Here is a 21,988-nt window from a genome sequence, read left to right as displayed (position 1 = left end):
GAAAATCCATTGGCATATGGCTTTGAAACTTTGCACACTTATTCACCATCATGACACCAACCTGTAGACAGGAGGAGGTCATTCTATCAAGCATTTTGACAGAATTGTGCCCCTTTTTTTCGACTAAGAATCTACATTTAATGTTGCATACCACCTTAGAATTTATTTTCATATTTCATTGACGTGGTGCTTTGAAACAAGTTGAAATTTTATACACTTCGTTGTGAGCATAATAGGACTCTCTCCAAGGCCTATAACTGTAACATGGATTTGAAAAAAAAATGGCCCTTTTGTGAAAATTTTACATTATCAAGGCTTTTTTACTATCAAGCACTTAGAATAGTCGAGCATGCTGTCCTACCGACAGCTCTTGTTTTAAGAAGATGTAAATTTCTTTTAGAACATATTGAATAACATGTATTTGTTGTTAAACATAGAAATGTTAGATTTTTAAAGAAGATGTAAATTTTCTTTTGGAACATAAAATTATTTGTTGTTAAACATAGAAATGTTAGATTATATTTTTTTTAAAAGATGTATATTTTCTATTTTCTTTACAAAAACTTTCTGATAACCATGGCTGATTGGTACACTTGGGTACTGAAGGTTAATTTGTTGTTATATAAAGTTGGTCAAATTATTATACACACACTTATTCAGGTAAGTGATTGGTAAAGTTGAAAGTCTATGCTTTTGTTTCAGAGTTAGTTTATTGCTGAATCTGAGAGTCACGGTTACTATGGTAATATTATTTAGCAATATTGAAAACTCCCAGTTTTCCAGTTATGACCTCCTACGGACATATTAAAAATTAAGGAAGGAAAAGCACTGCAATATAGACAGTTTAATGTGTACTCAATATAACTTAATTGTTTCAGTATAAAAAAGTAGCCTATAAAAATTGATTTCTGTCGGTAACAAAGTCTATCTTCATTTAATATTTATGATCTATCAAAAGGTCAATTATGCCAGGATGGAACAGTGTGCTCCCAAGATCCATGTTATCTTATCTGAATGCACACGTAATATTTGCACTTGAATTACATTGTTTATATTGTATAATTTTATATATTAAATAATACATTATTGTATCCTGTTAACACAGAAATTAACCCTACTGAAAAATTGACTGGGAATCCCACTGGGATGAGGATGGGATCCCAGTGGAATTTTAATTGGGATCCCAGTGTGACCCACTGGGAAAATTGGTCGGAATCCCATTGAGATTCCACCCTTATCCCTGTGGGATCCTGACCAAATTTCCCATTGGGAGCCAACCCTCATCCCAGTGGGATCCCAGCATTATCCCAGTGGGATCCCAGCACTATCCCAGCAGGATCCCAACAATATTTGACCAAATTTCCCAGTGGGATCCCATTCTCATCCCAGTGGGATCCCAACACTATCCCAGTGGAATACATGTCCAAGTAAAGCAAAATCAGCAAATCTAAAGGTAAACAAAATCAATTTCCGGATAATCAAAATTTCAGACATTATCAACTATGACAGAGATTCTTGGACCAACATTGTACATATTTTAGGACCAGAATAATCAAATGGTTTCCTTTAACCTTATAGGAGGGACAATTCATGACCCCTGTGTGATTCTTAAGAAGCTTATCAATTTTCTGGTGTTAATCTAATTGATAAGGATGGGATCCCACTGGGAAATCTAAGTGGGATTGATATGCCATTTCACGAGGATCCCAGTCAGCGGGATCCCTGTACCATTATCCCACCGGGATTAATTTACATCCCGCTAAAATGATGATATTCCTCTGGGATTTGATTGTCTCACCAGGATCCCAGTGGGATCCCAGTTTGATTTTCTGTAGGGTGCTAAAGGCATATTTGTTAGACTTTCGTTAAATCACGAAGAGGCCTTAAAATAATCATTGTTGAACCTCGATTTAAATACAAAATATATGCATGAAATAGTAAATTGTAATTCAACATGTAACTGACTTTCATTATGATGAAAATAGATAGTATTAGATACAATATATGGAGAATAAGCATCTAACTAATCCCCACTGTCCTCCCCCCCCCCCACACACACACACATACACACACATACATCTTACCCATTTACAGTATACTTACTGATTATTAAAAGCAGTGAAGATTTTTATGAACAATGGACAAATTGAAGCAACAAAATACACATGTTTACTCTGTGTTTGAAAGTCAGGTTTTATGTTAATTAATATTAATGCTTCCCTTCTAATTTTTTCCCCAAATCTTTAGTGGCAATTTATATATATATACCTTATATAATAATGACAGTTCTATCTAACCAAAACTGTAATAGTACAATGTTTGAAGCCCGTGATTTAGTATATCCAGACTGAAATCCCTTTAATCATTATTTTGAAACTAAATCTGTTAAGGCCAGTCCATCACACAAATTTAGTATGGCATTGGGTGAAGAAAGAAAAATACAACAGTGACCTATTTTAAGCTGCCATTATTATTTCAACATACTTGGACACAGAGTTATCTTATTTTATACTATTAAAATTTGCAAAGTTGATAAAAAAAATTGTACAAATCTTAAACTTAAGGATGTTAAAGGTTTATTGGCCATCTTATTTGACATATATGATAATGTCCTGATTAAGGAGTGGTTTGTATATGAGAAGGTCTTATCTTCTGATAAACCAACTTATCTTTCATGAAACATTTAACAAAACTTAAAGCTCAGTTTACAAAATGTTATACATTTGACTGTTGGTCAAGTATAAATCAGTTCTGATTCTAAATTGGTTCTGTATTCACCTCCAAGCTTTGGGCCTCTGTGGCTAAGTGGTAAAGGTGCATTACTATCAATCACTTGCCCTTAATTCAACACTGTGGGTCTGAATCACCAGACTTCTTGGTACTTTTAATAAAATTTGGCAAAGATTATGTCTCATAAAGGAAAAAGTATGTTGCATCATAGTCAATAGAATCAATGACCCTTATGAAAAATTAGCAGGATACCTTCCTCTTATGTATGAATCCACAGTCCTTGTTGGAATTGAAACGAATCATGGAAGAGGGAGATAATTTTTGAAAAACATATGTTATTGCTCCAAAGTAAATTTAATGAGTCAAAGACATTATAAAGCCACATACCATTTAGTCTCAATATTTTGACTGCAAGACCGACCGATTTTATAATCTGATTTTTCATAGATAGGGCGATCATCGTCTATATAAATTAAAAAGCCCTAAAGCGCACAATTTGTTGGGCTACATACCATTGAGCTGGCTTTTACTGCCACCTAGATAAAGCCTATTATGTATGATGATTCAAGATGTTCTGTGTGATATTGAGCCTGAGTTGCAGCAATATGTATACCGTTATTAATAATTTTTCATTTTTTCAGACCATGATATATTATCAATGCATACATGTATATTATAAATATTATCATATTAAGCAGCATTAATTTGCACAATTATAGTAATTTTATTTATTTAACTGTGCTTGATGTAATAGATACACATCAGTTTTACGTCATTTCAGTTCAATGTAGTCGACAGCTGTATTAAATATATTTTAGTGTAACCATATATTCCCAAATAAATGTCCCTGCCATTGTCATGGCCATGTACATTAGTATGATTTAAATCAAATCAGAATGGGACATTTATGTAAGAACGATGATATTGCAGACGTTGATGTGGAAGCCAATATTGCAACATCTTGGCTTGTTTGTTTTTGTGCCTTCAGTTATTCAGCTTTTTGTTGTCTAATATTACATTCAGTCAGGTGATTTATTTTTAAGATTATTCCTTGAATCAAAATTCAGTCTCAGTGAAGAAAACATAATTATATATTATGATAAGTGCCTCATGCACCTTTGTGCCAGATGTATATTTTCACAAATTATAAACAATTGAAGCTGCAAGAGATATTTTGATGGTTTTAAACATTGAAAAATAGCATAATGAAATGATGGCTATTTCAATTGATTGTGTCTATATGTCCATTGTCAAAAAATCACAAATACATAAATTGTTCACAGAATTTAGGTATCTGAGATTATAAGACTCTTCAAATTATTATTTCTGTTTGTCCTTTCTTTTAAAGTTTAAACCTCACCCTCAGAGCTTTTGTGATGTCAGTCTGTCCATCGTTCATTGTTACACAGTTTCTTCGAACAACATGAAAATGACTATTTAATTTTACTGTGATGTAATAACTGGTTTTTGCATTTGTTGTAAAGTTGGATTCCACTTACAACAGCTTACATAATCCTTACATAATGTTGTATAATATTACTCAAGAAGTAAATCATATATAACCTTCATACATATTTTTCAAGAAATATTAAGGGTTTAAACTTTAACTTAGGTTTAAGTTTAATCATATTGAATATGTATTGTTTTATAGACATTTCATTCTTATCATTCATTATAGTTTAATGTTAATTATAATTTGTAGAACTTATTGATACACTCTTTAACAGTAACTAAGCATGGCCTAAGACTCTTTATATACAACATATAGAGAATGGTTCTACTTTTACTTATACTGGCCTTTAAACTTAGTGGGATACAAGTTACTGATTTAGCATTTATATATGTTGGTAAATATGTTTAGTTGACATTAGTTAATAGTTTTATTGTTAGTACAAATATTTTTGTAAACTTTATGTTTTTATAATCATGGTCAATGATGCTGCTGCAAAATTTTCCAAGAATCATAATCTATTTTTAGAATAGTTATGTAAATACTGATAAGCCTAGAGTATTTTGTTAAGTAAATTCTGATTGGCTGTAATTTGACCAATCAGATAAGTTGTTACATTCAGTGCCACCTGTAGGTAGATGCTAGCTCCCTCTGGGATTCAGAAATACATTTATACAAGCATCTCAGGCAATTTTGACATTCTGCTGCTAATTTTTGGAAAAGTAAGACCTCTAAAAGCTCTCTAAGGTTAATTAATTAATTATTTAATTTATTTTAGGCACTTTGGCATTTAAATGAACCTTAGAGATTATCTAAATTCACTGAAACATTTTTGATAAATTTGTAAGTAATTTAAGTAATTATTTTTTACAGAATTAATTAAGATTAACTAATATTTTTTCTTTGTTTAAGTGGCAGCCATCTTGAATTATTAGATCTTTATTTTTGTTGACATAGATTTAAAACAAGGCTTGCTACTATTTAGGTTTATTAGTTTAACAGCACAGAATCATTAAGGTTACTTTTCATATTTTCATTTATAACTGTTTAAACAACTTTCAACTGGTTTTAATCTTTTATACTCTAGTTTATTTTGATTATCATATTTTTGGTTTAAATATTAACAGTTTATATTACAGTACTTATTTTCAACTTGTTTAGTTTTAAGTAACTTACAGTTTAATGTAAATAAAAACTTAGTTCATTAAAAATTTGGTTGATTTAAATTTATTCAACATTTGTGTTTTATTTCCCTTTGCATTCAAAGGGTGGTGTCATCCTGACGATTAAATTTATTCCATTAAAGAGTACTCCTGAGCAAACTAAGAACATTAGGTAATAAGTAACTAAATTCTATTAATAGAAATCAAAAAGGTTTTAATTTTCAACACCACAACAATGGTGCCAAGTGGGATAGAGGCCTGCTTCTATTTTTAGAAACCACTTATTAACATATTTTTTCATCACCACAACAATGGTGTCAGAAGTGGGATAGTTTTGAAAATAAGTAAATTTTCTCAACTCAGGAGTACATTATTTTTAATATTTTTCTATAAGTAAATTTTTGTATTGATAGTTTTGAAAATAAGTAAATTTTCTCAACTCAGGTGTACAGTATTTTTAATAAGTAAATTTTTGTATTTTTGAAAATAAAGATTTTTGTCAAAGTAAATTTTTGAATACAAAGTCAATTAATAGCAATAGAGTGAAGTCAATTACCAGTAAAAACTCTTGACCTATCTTTCCTTCCTTCAACTTTTACTGGGTGATCTGTTCTATTTCAACTGATAAGGGCGGCCTGAAGGTTGAAGCTTGTCACAAGCCTGAACAGCTAACTTAGTTTCAGTTATTTTCATATAAGGTAGGACGGTAAATACATTGACATCCTTCCGGCTATACAGTTAAGGCAGTGCGGCATGCTGGATGTTATATGGGTTAATCGTTCTATTAGTAATACAATAATAGGTGATTATATATTTCTGGCTATACTGTTCTGGCAGCTGGAAGCACAAGCGTGTCATATATGATCCTAGAGTTGTAAAATTCTTTTCTATCTTCCAGCCAGGCCTATTTTACCTCTTTAATTTCATATAAAGGCCAATTCCCAAAGAGTCCCTTTCCCAGAAATACAAATCACAAGTACAGAGATCAATAGCAACCAAAGTTATTGATTTATGATAGTCATTTCCAACCAATTACAACTTTATTTTCAGCATCCGACAGTGCCTATTTCGTAAACACACATTTTAGGCAATATAGTGTGTATAATCAGAAAGCTTTCGGTCTATATTTTTAATATAAATTCTAAATTTTTATTTTAAAAGGCACTATACTTGGCAAACCATTATTTGTCCGTACATTGGTTCCGAAATAAAAGAATATCAAAATTAGTCTGCATATATTGCTCCGAAATAAAAGAATATCAAAATTTGTCTGCATATTGGCTCCGAAATAATAAGAAAGAAGATTCCTTCGTATTGTCAAACCTTCTGAAATTGTCACAGAAGATTCAGCCTTAGACATGGCCAGCAGCTAAACACGCAAACATTACACCGAGATGGAACCGCTATCCAGAACCCTGCAAACCAATGTCGGTATCAACACATTAGAAGAAGATGTCTACTTCTATGGTTATTCTCCTTCACAAGCTTCACTACAATACGCAACTTCATACCAGAGAGACAACAACTATCATGATAACCATTATCCAACCACATCCTCCAGACAACCAGCATGGCGTGCTTCACTTTATGAAGAAATCCTGTATCTCAGAGAACAAGTTACACTCTTCGAAAAACGACTTCAAGAACTCCAGCTATCACAAAGAAGAACCACAGAAAATGATCAACTATGCTATACTTCACCAGTCAACACATCCACAATAAACAGATTGACTCCATGTCAAATGCCAGTAACACATCTGCAGTACCGCAGTCGTGACGTATCTTCTATAAACTTCCAACAAGAACCCAGGGACGACTTCATAGATCCAGAACCTTATAGACGTAAACAATCAACCTGCTACCTTGAACCTCTCACTCGCAAAAGAAGATCCTCTCAATCCAGTATAACATGCCACCTAAGAAACACAACTCTTATTATTCCAGACAGCTACAAAGAAGACTCTCAAGATGAATTTCCTCCTTTGTTTCATGGCAGAAACCCAAACAAACTGGTAACCGAAGAACAGTTTCTACAATTTGCAAAAGAATTTGAGCAATCCCTGATAAACGATTTTAACCATTGCAATGACGATACCATCAATGACGAAAAAGACAAAACTCCACCAAAGAAACATTTAAACTTCAAAGGACTGATTCTGCAGGCCAAGAGTCAGTCCACCCAGTAACTGAAAACTTCAAGAAAATGGCCAAAGAAAAACCAGATGACGAACTACAGTTGGCATCAGCTACTACAAAGTCATTAACAGTAGAAGACTTCATTCCTACTCCGGGTTACAACTTAACGCCCTACCCAGAACTGATGCCAAAGAAAGCCAAACGACGACCCTTCAATGCCAATTACATACCACCTGAAGATATCACCGACACAAACAGCAGACCAAAAGATGCAATCTTTGATTGGACAGTCTGCATGGCTACTGTTTACGATAACCTATCAGTAGTCATATACAATAAAATACCAATAGGCGATGACGAAGATGCCAATACCAATACCAGACCTAACAAAGATGACAAACCAATACCCGGCGAAGACCATATACCACGAGAAGATGCCAAATACCAATCAGATGACCAATACCACAGACCAGATGCTTGCGTTTATCCGAGACAAGAGAAGAAGATCGGTAACTATTCAAATCGCGATTGCGTAAAACTGAGCAAACCCGAGTTTGTTCATAGACAGACAAATATTATTCAAAACAAGTATAAAAACATTTAGGGTGATAGAAAAGATGCCACCTTTTATTACGTTTCTCTTTTCCAATTTATTTCAAATTAATAAGAAGTAATTTAAGTTAAGTTACACTGTCATACCATACCATGTTGTTTTTTGTAATGTTGAGAAAAAGACTTTTGTATACATATAAGATATTGATATGTTGAGTTAGATTTTTGTTACAATAATTGATATTGTATGATTATTTGTTAACTTTTTTGTTAAGTACAAATTTTTCTGTTTGAACTTATGTAAGGCTGCTTTAGATTGTGCTTAGTGAGTTTTTGTGTTTTTAGATAGAAGTTAAATCTCTATGGGTTTGAGGTACCATGATATAGGATTTAAGTTTCTATGAGATTTTTGTATTTTTGGTAGATAGAAATTAGTTTTCTATGGACTGAGGTGCCATTATATAGATTCTAATTTTCTATAAGTTTTTATGCCATGATATAGAATTTAAGTTGCTATGGGCTTTTGATGTATGCCATTATATAGAATTTAAATTGCTATGGGCTTGTTGTTTTTAGAAGACCAAGTGTTTGTGTCTTATTATTTTCTATAGGATTTAAGATCTATAGGCGTCTGGTGATATGTTTCACAGACATTTTTTGTTCACTTAAGTAATGATCCTAAAGTAAGCGTTTGTTTACCAAAGATGTGCATAGCTCCATCGCAGCTAGGTCTAACACATATGCTTTTTGTGATTTTTTCATAGTGGTGTGAAACTTTGATTTATTTAAGAAGTTAATATGTATTTTTACATGTCATTAGACTAACAGGATTTAAGTTGGATATCATATGTTTTTTGTGATACAAGATAGACCTGTTTTACTCATGGTATAATTGTTAACCATTTTGAGGCTACTTAATTAATGATACAGTATTGTTAATCATCTGTCAAAGCTATATTTCTTATGATTGTATTTTAACATGGTGGTGTAACTGATTCTTTATTGAAACTTTAGGCATTATACAAATTTAAAGTAAAATTCAGTATCGATTCTATTAAAAGGTGATATTCTTTTCTAGAAAGTGTTTTGTGTAGAAAGTGATAACGAAAATTCATATAAAGTGTTATATGAAAAGTGATATAGTGTTATATGAATAGTGATGAAGAATAGTGTAATATATAGTGTTGATATAAGTAAAAAGAATAACGCGCAATGTTAAATAAATTCATAGATCGCGCATCTGAGCATAATTCAATCACGCATCTGAGCATAATTCAATCACGCATCTGAGAAACAAATTACCAAATCGTACATCTGAGAGACAAATTAATGATATCGCGCAAAATTTAAATAATCATAGTGCAAAGACATTGGGTGCAATGAACACTTAAGGTGGTTGTGCCATCAAGCACTTATTTTAAACATAACAGTTATCGCGCTTAAATATCATATCCTACAATTGTGACAAAATATAGTGCAAAGACATTGGGCACAGTATGAACATTTAAGGTGGCTGTGTCAGCACACTAGTAAACCCCGAACATGACAAAAAAAAAAGAAGACCCGAACATGACAAAAAAGAAGACCCGATGTTGACAGAAAGAAGAAATAACATTTTAAATTGTTATCATGTTATATATATTATAATAACACTTCTTTCATTCCAGGAAAAGACATTTGTATTATAAAAATTATTATATTGTCATTTTTGTATTTACATGATGCATAGATTTAATCTTAAGATTTTCCTATTTCCATGTTATCTGACAATCATAATAACTCACATTGACTGCATGCTTGTATATTTTTGTAAATATGTTCTTTATTCATTCTTTAAGTAGATTTGTTAGTTTATTGTTTTATACTTTATAGTTTCATCCATATATCATATTGACATGAACATTTTTGATAAGATAATATGCTATTTCTTTGAAGTATGTTTAATACACTTTAAGTTCAAGTTTTATCTTGGAAAAAATTTATTGCTTTTTGCAATAATTTTTTTCTTTTTCCAAAACCGGTGTATTGCTGTAAAGTTGGATTCCACTTACAACAGCTTACATAATCCTTACATAATGTTGTATAATATTACTCAAGAAGTAAATCATATATAACCTTCATACATATTTTTCAAGAAATATTAAGGGTTTAAACTTTAACTTAGGTTTAAGTTTAATCATATTGAATATGTATTGTTTTATAGACATTTCATTCTTATCATTCATTATAGTTTAATGTTAATTATAATTTGTAGAACTTATTGATACACTCTTTAACAGTAACTAAGCATGGCCTAAGACTCTTTATATACAACATATAGAGAATGGTTCTACTTTTACTTATACTGGCCTTTAAACTTAGTGGGATACAAGTTACTGATTTAGCATTTATATATGTTGGTAAATATGTTTAGTTGACATTAGTTAATAGTTTTATTGTTAGTACAAATATTTTTGTAAACTTTATGTTTTTATAATCATGGTCAATGATGCTGCTGCAAAATTTTCCAAGAATCATAATCTATTTTTAGAATAGTTATGTAAAATACTGATAAGCCTAGAGTATTTTGTTAAGTAAATTCTGATTGGCTGTAATTTGACCAATCAGATAAGTTGTTACATTCAGTGCCACCTGTAGGTAGATGCTAGCTCCCTCTGGGATTCAGAAATACATTTATACAAGCATCTCAGGCAATTTTGACATTCTGCTGCTAATTTTTGGAAAAGTAAGACCTCTAAAAGCTCTCTAAGGTTAATTAATTAATTATTTAATTTATTTTAGGCACTTTGGCATTTAAATGAACCTTAGAGATTATCTAAATTCACTGAAACATTTTTGATAAATTTGTAAGTAATTTAAGTAATTATTTTTTACAGAATTAATTAAGATTAACTAATATTTTTTCTTTGTTTAAGTGGCAGCCATCTTGAATTATTAGATCTTTATTTTTGTTGCTATAGATTAAAACAGGGCTTGCTACTATTTAGGTTTATTAGTTTAACAGCACAGAATCATTAAGGTTATTTTTCATATTTTTAGTGATTACAGTTTAAACAACTTTTAACTGGTTTAAATCTTTTATTCAATTAGTTTATTATGATTATCATATTTTTGGTTTAAATATTAACAGTTTATATTACAGTACTTATTGTCAACTTGTTTAGTTTTAAGTAACTTTTATTTTAGTGTAAATAAAAACTTAGTTCATTAAAAATTTGGTTGATTTAAATTTATTCAACATTTGTGTTTTATTTCCCTTTGCATTCAAAGGGTGGTGTCATCCTGACGATTAAATTTTTCCCTATTAAAGAGTACTCCTGAGCAAACTAAGAACATTAGGTAATAAGTAACTTAATTCTATTAATAGAAATCAAAAAGGTTTTAATTTTCAACACCACAACAATGGTGCCAAGTGGGATAGAGGCCTGCTTCTATTTTTAGAAACCACTTATTAACCATATTTTTTTCATCACCACAACACATTGAAAAGCTAGAATTCAGATTTCTGACCTTTTCGAGCATAATGTAACTCAGATGAGCATTCTAGGGCCATCATGGCACTCTTGTTGTATCAGGTTTTTGCTACTTGAATTTTCCAAAAACAAAAGAAAAAGAGCCTCATAAGATCAACATGTGAAAGAAAAATGCAACCTGAGATGGTGTTAAATCAGTTTAACTCTCATGATTTAGGATACTATAGCTTATATATACCAAAGAGAATTACTAATTTGATATGTGAGCCCGACTGTCAGGTCAAAAATCCTGAAAAACTTAAAATTTGAAATTCTTACATACATGTAGATCAAGCTATAGAATTAAAATGGAAAAATCTGCCCTAAAAAAAGTAATAAAAGAAATTACTCACAAGTAAAATTGAAAATTTATTTTTTTGCACAATTTTTAGTCCAGTTTGGGTGCAACGCTTTTAAATTTTTGGTCATAAATTAATTTGCACAGTCAATGTAAATAATTTTTCAGGGAAAACAGATTGAGGGAATGATATAAAATTTTACACAAAAGATATTAGTACAGACCTTCATCAAGTGAAATCTTGAACAAACATTTCTAGTCCATTGATGTTAATTTAAATTATATAATGAGTGAATGCTTGAAGTCCAAAGTAATGATCAGTGACTAAATTTAACTTTAGTACAGTAATGCTGAAAGCCTTACTTGTTCACTATATATTTCAATGTTAGTTACATGTAAGTTTGTTCACTATATTTCAATGTTAGTTACATGTAAGTTTGTTCACTATATTTCAATGTTAGTTACATGTAAGTTAAACCATTTAATATTTATGACTTATTAAATGGTTTAACTTACATGCAGCTAAGATAATCAAATTGTCAAAAATTGGGTGTGAAAACATTTCAAAACAATGATGATGATATTATAGATTGCTTAAGGGGAGCTTACTCCATGTAGTAAAATATTATTGCTGAAGGGGCATTACTTGACCGTAAATGGAAATAGCTGACTATGTGACCAGTATAGGCCAAGTGAGTCTCAGTTTCACATAGTTTTAAGTATGCTGTACATCATGCGTGTTAGACAAAGAAAAATTTAAATTATTTCTTAAATAACATTTGCTCAAGTTTCGGTTTCTGTTCACTCTGTTAGTACCTTAAAGTTGTATGCAGTAACCTCACTTAGCAAGAAACCTTTGGCAGGTAGCTTGAGGCAATTATTAAAATGAAAACATCATATATTTCAAAATTGGCCATAAAATTGTAATATGTATTATGCACAAAGCTGATTGATACGGTGCATATTTAAAGTTTAAATGTTTTATGTTCTTTGTGTCTAAATTTAGAACTAATTAACATTTCAAAAATTACGTTAATTTATGGTCGTTCATTATCTATGCAGGCATGTGTTTAATATGTCAGCCACTGAATATCATATGATTATGATGATATACATTGATGCTCTTCATTAAAGCTGTTTTCCCCCAGATAAGTTGTGAAATTTTCAAAATATCAAGCTTCAACTCTTAGCCCACTATGATTAAACGGCCAACATTATCATATAAGTTTTGTCCTGATTGAAAGATGGATGAAATTCCATCAAAGATATTTTGCAGGGTAAGGGTTAAGAAAATATATTTTAAGTATATCATTGTGACAAAAAATAATGTAAAATTATTTACAATCCAATTAACCCACTGCTCTTTGCATATTTTATTGATATAATGGTGCAGAGTATGAAATCGCCAAATTTTCTTTAAATTATTTGTTATATTACTTGTTTGGGCTTAAAGGCCCATTATGTCTCAGAAAGTTTTTTTTTCTCAAAAAAGTTCTTGGTGTCCTGTTCTAGTTACATTTCCAAAAATTTACTTTTTTAACAATTTATTAAGGATGTTTTTGGGAGTTTTCATATCAGACATATAGGCAAAATTTAAAAACTGTTCAATACAATTTCTTTATATTAAAACTTGGCATGTTGTTAGAATATGATAAAAGAAATATTTTAAGCAGAAAATAATGGGGTCAGTCTGTCACATCCTTAACTGAACCAATATTCTGTTGCCTCTGGTTATCATGGTTATAGTGATTTTGTATTTTGAATACTTTGTTTTTATTTTATTTAAACATTACAAATAAATTTTGACATTAGCACCACTTTCTTCAGTGAATAAACCTCGATCTACATGCTCGTAAAGTACTATTTAAACACAATAAACTCACGTTAAGGAAAAATTTTATTCGTTTCTGAGGCATTATAAATGTGCCTTTAAGTTCTGGATATTTTTGATATGTTATATAGGTATTTATTTTGGATTAGTAAGGATTATAAGAAGATCCCTTTGAGTCACTTTGTTTGTACATTGTGACAACAACATTTTCATCAATTAGAGTTACTTTTAAATGTTCATAAAAATCTGGAGGCGTGGAGCTTTAAGACCAGGGAATATTTGTAGTGTTGTTAATAGCAGCTGAGTGTCAATCCATATATTATTAAAGTTAGTGCGGTTTGTGAGAAAATTAATATACCTTGTTACATATAGAACTACGGTATTTTATTTTTTTCTTCACTTTTCCTTTCGCTACCAGACAGTTATTGTATGACTATCCTTCGATGATCCACCTAGGACATGAAACACACATTAAATTACTTGACCTAATTAAATAATGATTTTTATCTGTTTGTTTTTCAGGCATGCACTGTATGAAAATTACTATATGATCAAGATCTTCATATTGTACGATGATGACAACAGACAACGTGTAGTTCAGCTTAAAGCAAAAATGCCCCTCAGGTGACCCATTTTATTTGTGAGATAATGTTATCTTGAACTAATCTTTCACTCTTCTCAAGTGCCTTTATGACGTGTAAGTGTATTTCCCTATAGTTTTAATCTAAAATATTAATTCATAACGGATACTTAAAATTATTAAACTCTCGCGTTTTTGCTCATTTTAATATAATGTGATTAAGATTTAATATAGTTACGATTAAGTATTTATAGCTTTACAAGTTTTGGATTTACATTGATGCAACGTCATTAATGGTAAGTACTACCAGTCCCTGATATAGAGATGTCAAAGTTTGCCATTTGGCTGAATAGTGTAATTATTGTATGTATATTATTAAATAGTCTGTATTTTAAACATACATTATAAAGACATTTTATTTGATATAATAGATCTATATCAATTTGTATAATTATAGAATGTTATTGCAAAATTTCAGTGCAGCTATAACTAGTTATATTGAATTTTAAACATATTCGTATCCTTCAGATGGGTATAAATATCAGTAGCTTGAAATAGAAAAGTTGGGAAATTACACATAATATAAGTTAACTTGGATTAAGGTTTGTTTCAATGAATATACAGTTCCCCATGAGTGTTACAAGAACGGTACAATCTGTGTTTAAAATCTAAATATTCATGCTCAATTTAAGGATATGTTTCATTGATATATTTTAAAGCTGCATGCCTCCAGATGAGCCGAAAATATTTCAAGAAAATCAAACTTGGAAGATTTTAAGAAAAGTGAAATGATTCATTTAGAGATTCATTGGTAATAATTTACATGTTTTGTATGATTAATGAAGTTGCATCCCTTGTTCATATAAAATATATGTACCGGTAATTTAATACGACACATTGTATATTTTCAAACATGAAGGGGCTTCCGTGGCTGAGTGGTTAAGTTTGTTGCCTTTCAACCACTTGCCCCTCACCGCTGTGGGTCGAATCCCAACAGGGACTTTGGATTCTTTCATGTGAGGAAGCTATCCAGCTAGCTTACGGAACGTTGGTGGTTCTACTCAGGTGCCCGTTCGTGCCTGAAATAGTGCATGGAAGGGCACCTGAGGTCTTCCTCCACCAGTAAAGCTGGAACGTCGCCGAATGACCTATACTGTGTCGGTGTGACTTAAAATCCAAACAAACAAACAAAGCAAACAAACATTAAAATAATTTTTTACCAAACATCATTCATGTCTTTTTTTTTAAATCAGATGAGTATTTATCTGTTTATTCTTTAATTTAACATAACTTTTTAGGCCAATTGTAGGCCTAGTCAAAATATATTAACATGCCAAAGCTAGATTCTGAGATACTTTGGTTCTGGGTCAAAATAGCACAATATCCTGTCACTCAGTACAATTAGTTGGACTATTGTAAAATACTAAGAATCCTTTTTTGATGACCAAAAGGTGGTCCAGAGATTATATACTAGATAATACAATTCTCGAAACTTTAAAAATATTGTTGATGTCTTGATGAGCATGCCCATACCTGACCATTTTCACTTTTACGTCACACTCACACATGTTCTTTAGTGTTTATTTACTATAAATAATCTTGAATAAAGTGCACTTCAAATATGGTTTATAAAAATTAATTTTAATGAGTCATGTTTAATAAATAATAGCGACTACTAGATTTAATGCTCATGAAATAATGTCACGTTTCACTGCAAATGTTGTACTGTCACTGTGACTTCTAACTCTGTCAAAAACAAAAAGGAAAAAAACAACAACAAAAAACAAGAATTCTAGGGATCAAGTTTTGAAATAAAAAAAACAAAACATTACATATTAAACTATTAGACCAACATTGTTGGGGTTCGTTTTTTTTAGCAGCTATACAATAACACTAATGAAATGTCATTTTAGCCCTAAAGGAAGAAATGTGATAAATTATTGTCTGCACTAGCTAACGTGTTGAAAATATGCATATTAATTACGATAAGTTACGATATTTTGTTATTATTACGACAAATTTGAAAATGTACACGTGCAAACTGAAAACACATACACTGAAAACCAGTCTTGATCTTAAATTTGAAAGAGCTCAAGCCCTCCTGACAAAACTGACAAACTGTCTTCTTAATCTGGAGTCGTGATCTATATTTAGTCAAGCTGTTAATTAAAGAGATGATTCCAAGAGAAATGCAATATTTTAGCATAGGCATAAGAGGCAAATATAAACTTTTGCATGATAAAAGAAACTTTATCATTATTGAAATAAATTTATGAGTATGTTTTGGCATTTATTGGTACTAAATACAGTACCTCAATAAGCAATGTTTTGATTCTGACGCGGCCTAGCATAAACCGTTATCTTTTTCTTCATTTAGTGCTGAATGACCGTGACCTATGATCATGTTTAAAAAGTTAGAACTAAAATGTTCAGCATTGATGAACAAGTGTCATAAGAACATATGTTTGTTTGTTTGTTTTGGGTTTTACCTCACATCCACACAGTATAGGTCATATCGCGCCGTTCCAGCTTTACTGGTGGAGGAAGACCTCAGGTGCCCTTCCGTGCATTATTGAGTAGAACTACCGACGTTCCATAAGAACATAACTAACAGGTGACCAACATGGGCTGTTCATAATCATACCATGATCATCATCAATGTACATTGGCTAATTAAGTTGAAAACATGATTATTAAGGCAGACATCAAACAGTGCAATATCTTGAAAATTTTGGACTGTAAAAATTGACTGTGAAGACTTGATATCAAAAGTGTATTCTAAGCTAGGCTACACAGATGATAACTTTGAAAAATCAAAACAAAAAAAAACAACAAAAAACTAATGAACCATTGACGTTATGTAGAATAACATAATTGTGACGTTGGAGTGTGGGCTGCATTACCTTACCAGGTTACATCTTATAATTTGTTTTCAATGTTATCAAATAAATTGATGTTGTGCTGATATTTTACATGTTTATACAAAGCCTGTATTTTGTAAAACACTATTATCCATGACTTATTAGGAATAAGGAAAAAAAGCCCGGACTGCTGTTAAGAGTTACATGTCCTGTTTTGTTAGCTAATTATATAGATAGTGTTCAAAAGTTTGTTCTGGTTCCAGTTATAATATTTGTCACATTCTTGGTTAATTTTTTTTTCTCTGTGGGAGTACATCTTATTCTGCAATGATCTATATATTGTGCTGAAAGGAAGACAAATTTTTCATCTATATGTCAACACGACTTTGGCGTAACAGTTGGTGTCCCGATGCTTTTCCTTGTGTATTGACCCGTGGGGGATAGTTTATTATTTCCTACCATTGTTGATGTATATATCATTTCCTACTGTGTACTTGGCATACGAACAGATTAGATGCGAAAATGTCCAATTACTTCATTATTTGTCTCGTTGGAGCACCTGCTGTTTCCAGCTATTGTTCCTTTGGGAACAATGAAATAATCGACGATGCCATCGCTCAATCAATTCAATTATTTTCATCGATAATACATTTACGTGTGTTACCTGCTAAGCATTTCGTGTCACATTTTTTATAATTGATCATATTTCTCAAAGCAGATTGATATTGTTTTCTATTATTGCCTGTATACCCAGTCGTATTGGAGGGATTTCCATGATATATTTGATATGGAATTTTCAATTTCAATAACAATATTTCATCCGTCACAATCGTACAGAGAAGTATGAGAATTTTATTGCTTGTCTGTTTTGGATCGTAGATTGTTATATTGATAATTAAGTTCCTTCGCTGCGATTTTACGGCTTTCAGCTGTCGGCAAAAGCCCAATAAAACAACAAGTATTGTTCCTTTTATGAATGTAGAAATGAACAAATTCATAATCTCGTGAACCTAATAACTATAATTACTCTAGTTTTATTATAGAAATAATAAAATACTTTGATTTGTTCGGAGATGTTTTTTATTTCTCGTTTTGTTATCAAATAGAAATGAGCACAAGAAAACAAGCGTATTGGTAGAATGAAAGAGATTACTGTATTGAATTAAAGAAATGGGCATGCAGTGATTCTAGAGGTTTGTGCAAAAGTATTAAGTTATTGTTCTGGATGGATGTACATTAAATGTCTCTTGAAGGTTTGTGAGTTACATAAGCGTTTATTAATATTTATTTATTATAGTAAATATAAAATGTTTCTTAATCATATATGGAAAATGTTAATCATATAATGGAAGATGTCAATCATTTAATGGAAAATGTCTAAAATAGAAAAGAAATTTGTTAGGACTTAATTATGGTTTTTCACTGCAGTAACATTAGGCAACAAGGCTCTGTCCTTAAATTCATTAAAGATAAATTAAAGTCAAAGGAACAATCTTTAAAATGATAACCACAGTTTCTAAAGTTAAGTTTGACATGTCGGAATGTTTTTAAATTTTTAGGAGCCAAACATCTAACTTTAACTTTGTTTTGATACAAATTCTACATTGTTTGTACAATTAAGTTAATTTATCTTCATCTCATGTAGTCTTGTTTTGTAAAAGAAACTCTCTAAATTTACCTAGGAATCTTATTATTTCTGAGTTTGAGCTCCTGGCGTAGCATTAATACCAGTACTATTTTATAATGATTTCTTTAAAGTCTAGTTGTTTAGACATGTATTATTAAACCCCTACAAACAAAGTTTAGGGGGTAATATATAGGAGTCGGCTTGTCAAACTTGGTATATAGCAAACTTATGTAAAAACCTCTGTTGAGATTGCTTTTGAACCCCCTAAAGTAAAGGTCACTGTTTCTAAAAATAGAAAAATGGTTTCCAGACAGTAACAAGAGTTGGGAATGACATATTGTAATCAAACTTAGTATATAGCAAACTTATATGAAGATCCAGGTTGGGATTGCTTTTGAACCCCCTGGGGTCAAGGTCATTGTTACTAAAAGTAGAAAAAAGGTTTCCAGACAAGAACTAGAGTTTAAGGAATGACATATTGTATCAAACTTAATTGGTATAAAGCATCCTTATATGAAGACCCAGGTTAAGATTGCTTTTGAACCTCCTGGCGTCAAGGTCACTGTTACTAAAAGTAGAAAAATGGTTTCCGGACAAGAACTATACAGTTTAAGGCATGACATGTTATATCAAACTTGGTATAAAGTGACCTTATTTGAAGACCCTGGTTAGGATTACTTTTGGATCCCTGTGGTCAAGGTCACTGTTTCTAACATTAGAAAATTGTTTTCAGACAAAAACTTGAGAGTTTATAGCAAGCTTATGTAAAGACCTTGCTTGGGATTACTTTTTGACTCCTTAGGGTCAAGCCAGGTCACTTACTAAAACTAGAAAAATGGTTTAAAATATGATATTATAATGAAACTTAGTATAAAGCAATCTTGCTGAAGATTGCTTCTTTTAAATCTTAAAGGGTTGAGGTCAAGATCAATGTTACTAAAAAAAAAAATTCTGGATGATATGTAGAGCAAGGAATGAGATAGGAATGAGGTATTGTAATCAAACTGTATAGTTTAGGATTGCTTTTGGTCCCCCTAGGGTTGAGGTCAAGGTCACTGTTACTAAAATTATAAATCGTGAATCAGATATTGTCAGCACAAACTTGGCATATATATAAATAAATTATATATTTTTCAAAAATTTAAGGTGGTGGATGGGGTTTTGAATCACATTTAGTGATAGCTCTATATATATAACTTTGTTTGATTTTGACATATCAGAGCTAATTTCAAAATGATTTATATAGTTTCCTTAGACCTTTTAATTTTATTCAAACTATCATTAACTTAAAGCTGTAGATGTTTTTAAAACTTAAATAGAGAAATTCATAACAAGGTCGAAATGAAAGGAAATGGTGTATCACGATGTATGAATTTCATTTTCATTAGTGAAAATATCTTTGAAATTCATGATGGTTTATAAAGTTAACACCCATTGATTGAATCAATCCCTGATATTATACTATACACTTTGCACTTTGATGTTATGTAATACACTTTGCACTGTGATATTTACTTTTAATACAGTGATGACCTTTTCCACTAAATGATTCCAGAGAAATTGTTTGGCCTTTCACACTAGATGAGAGCATGTTGTGTTTATTTTTGGGTGATATTAAGATGTCATAAACAATGATACTTTGATTCACATGTAAATTTATTTAAATGAAAGAAAGAGGTTTTTACCTCTCCATTAAGCATGCGATCATGTTTTGTAGCAATATATAGTGGCTTAAAGGTGCTGAACCGGAGATGATAAAACACGTAAAAAAAATATGTTTAAAAAAAAAAGAAACTTTTGAACCTTTAAAAAAAATGAATAAAAAAGTATACAATTTTGGATTTTACATGCTGTATGAAAAATATGACTGTATGAATTTACTATTCTAATCATCACATTACCATACCCTGCAGTTACTAACAGAGTACAGGTAATTAAAAATAAGGGCCATTTCTAGGAGATTTTGACCCGCTAGGAAATTTATTATTTTGAATTATAGTTGCCATAATGTAAACTAAAATTATTTTCTCTGTTTTAATTCTTGTTAGTATTTCTAAAGTTTCAATCAAATATGAATATGAATCTCATAATTGGTGTGCTACTTTAAATTTTACAACTACTGTATATTCCCTAATAAACTTCCCAGGGGTGGGGTTACATTTTCTGTGATAGGGACGTTATAAAATAACAGTATATTAGTACATAAAATGTTAAATATTCCAAAAACAAGAGAGAATGTTTACTATTTTTGTGTTATTTTTGGTTGAATTATAAATATTTACTGGAAGCAGCTGTATTAAAATATAAATACTTGTGCTAATTTTCTTTCATTTATTATAAACTGTTTTGTTTTGTTTTGGTTATTAACTCAAATTTTCAGAAATTATACGGTAATTTAAATTGTTTTCATTATTTACTTGATAATACGGTAATAAATATTTCTTAATCTTCATCAAAATATGTACGAATCTATAGGTGTGCTGCTTTAAAATTTACAGTTTTAAATGCATGGTAATTTAGACAACACTGAAATGTTTGTACTGTTGGAAATGACTCTCTAGACATTTTCTTTTATGATGAAATGTGAGAGAATAAAATGGGAGAGACAAATATTTTGGTGTTTTTTTATGCGAGCTAGTTTTTGTAATTGTTTCTACTTTCATTTTATTGATTTAAAAGCTTCAGGATACTGCACGTTAAGTGGTTGAAATCAGGAAGTTGACATTTCTTTTTATAGAGGAATCCTGGATGATACACGTTGGTATACTTGGATATATCGTTTAGGAAACAGTTAGATTATGTTTATATTATTTATTGATTGAGGTTTTATTATATAAATAATACAAGGGTTTGTGCATGGGTAACAGTAAAAATATCATCTCAAAGATTATAGAGGGATGATATTTTACTGTTACTCACAAAACCTTGTGTTATTTATTTTATTACCCTGAACAATTACTATGTTGACTTTTTATGATGATTTTATTTTATTTTGTTTAGAAAATAGACCATGTGACCAGATTTGTTTACTGTTACCCAGTGTAACACTACAAATTTCTTAGTCACATGGTACACTGGCATTGGCTAATCCTTTCATTATCTGTTTTACATCAATATTGACAGAATTATAGGGGTGTCCATAATTCTTATATAAAACATATACTATTTATCGCCAAAATCTTTTACAACATTAACCATAACTCATTTATACCCATTACATATTACAGTGTTAGAATATAGCGCAGCGG

General features: G+C 30.9%; 1 long non-coding RNA gene across 1 annotated transcript in view; it reads left to right on the top strand.

Moving 5' to 3' along the window:
- The window catches only part of LOC132745812 (uncharacterized), a 73,378-nt gene that overhangs the window by 21,693 nt on the left and 29,697 nt on the right, over positions 1 to 21,988 (top strand). The window contains exon 3 of the long non-coding RNA XR_009627906.1: positions 14,195 to 14,296. This is a non-coding gene — a long non-coding RNA (uncharacterized LOC132745812). The remainder of the gene's footprint in view (positions 1 to 14,194; positions 14,297 to 21,988) is intronic.

The sequence above is a fragment of the Ruditapes philippinarum genome, unplaced genomic scaffold (genome assembly GCF_026571515.1).
Source record: "Ruditapes philippinarum isolate M1 unplaced genomic scaffold, ASM2657151v2 ctg3551_1_1_1_1, whole genome shotgun sequence".
Lineage (NCBI taxonomy): Eukaryota > Metazoa > Mollusca > Bivalvia > Venerida > Veneridae > Ruditapes > Ruditapes philippinarum.
The sequence above is the reverse complement of the archived record's forward strand: the minus strand, read 5'-3'. Positions and strand labels throughout refer to the sequence as shown.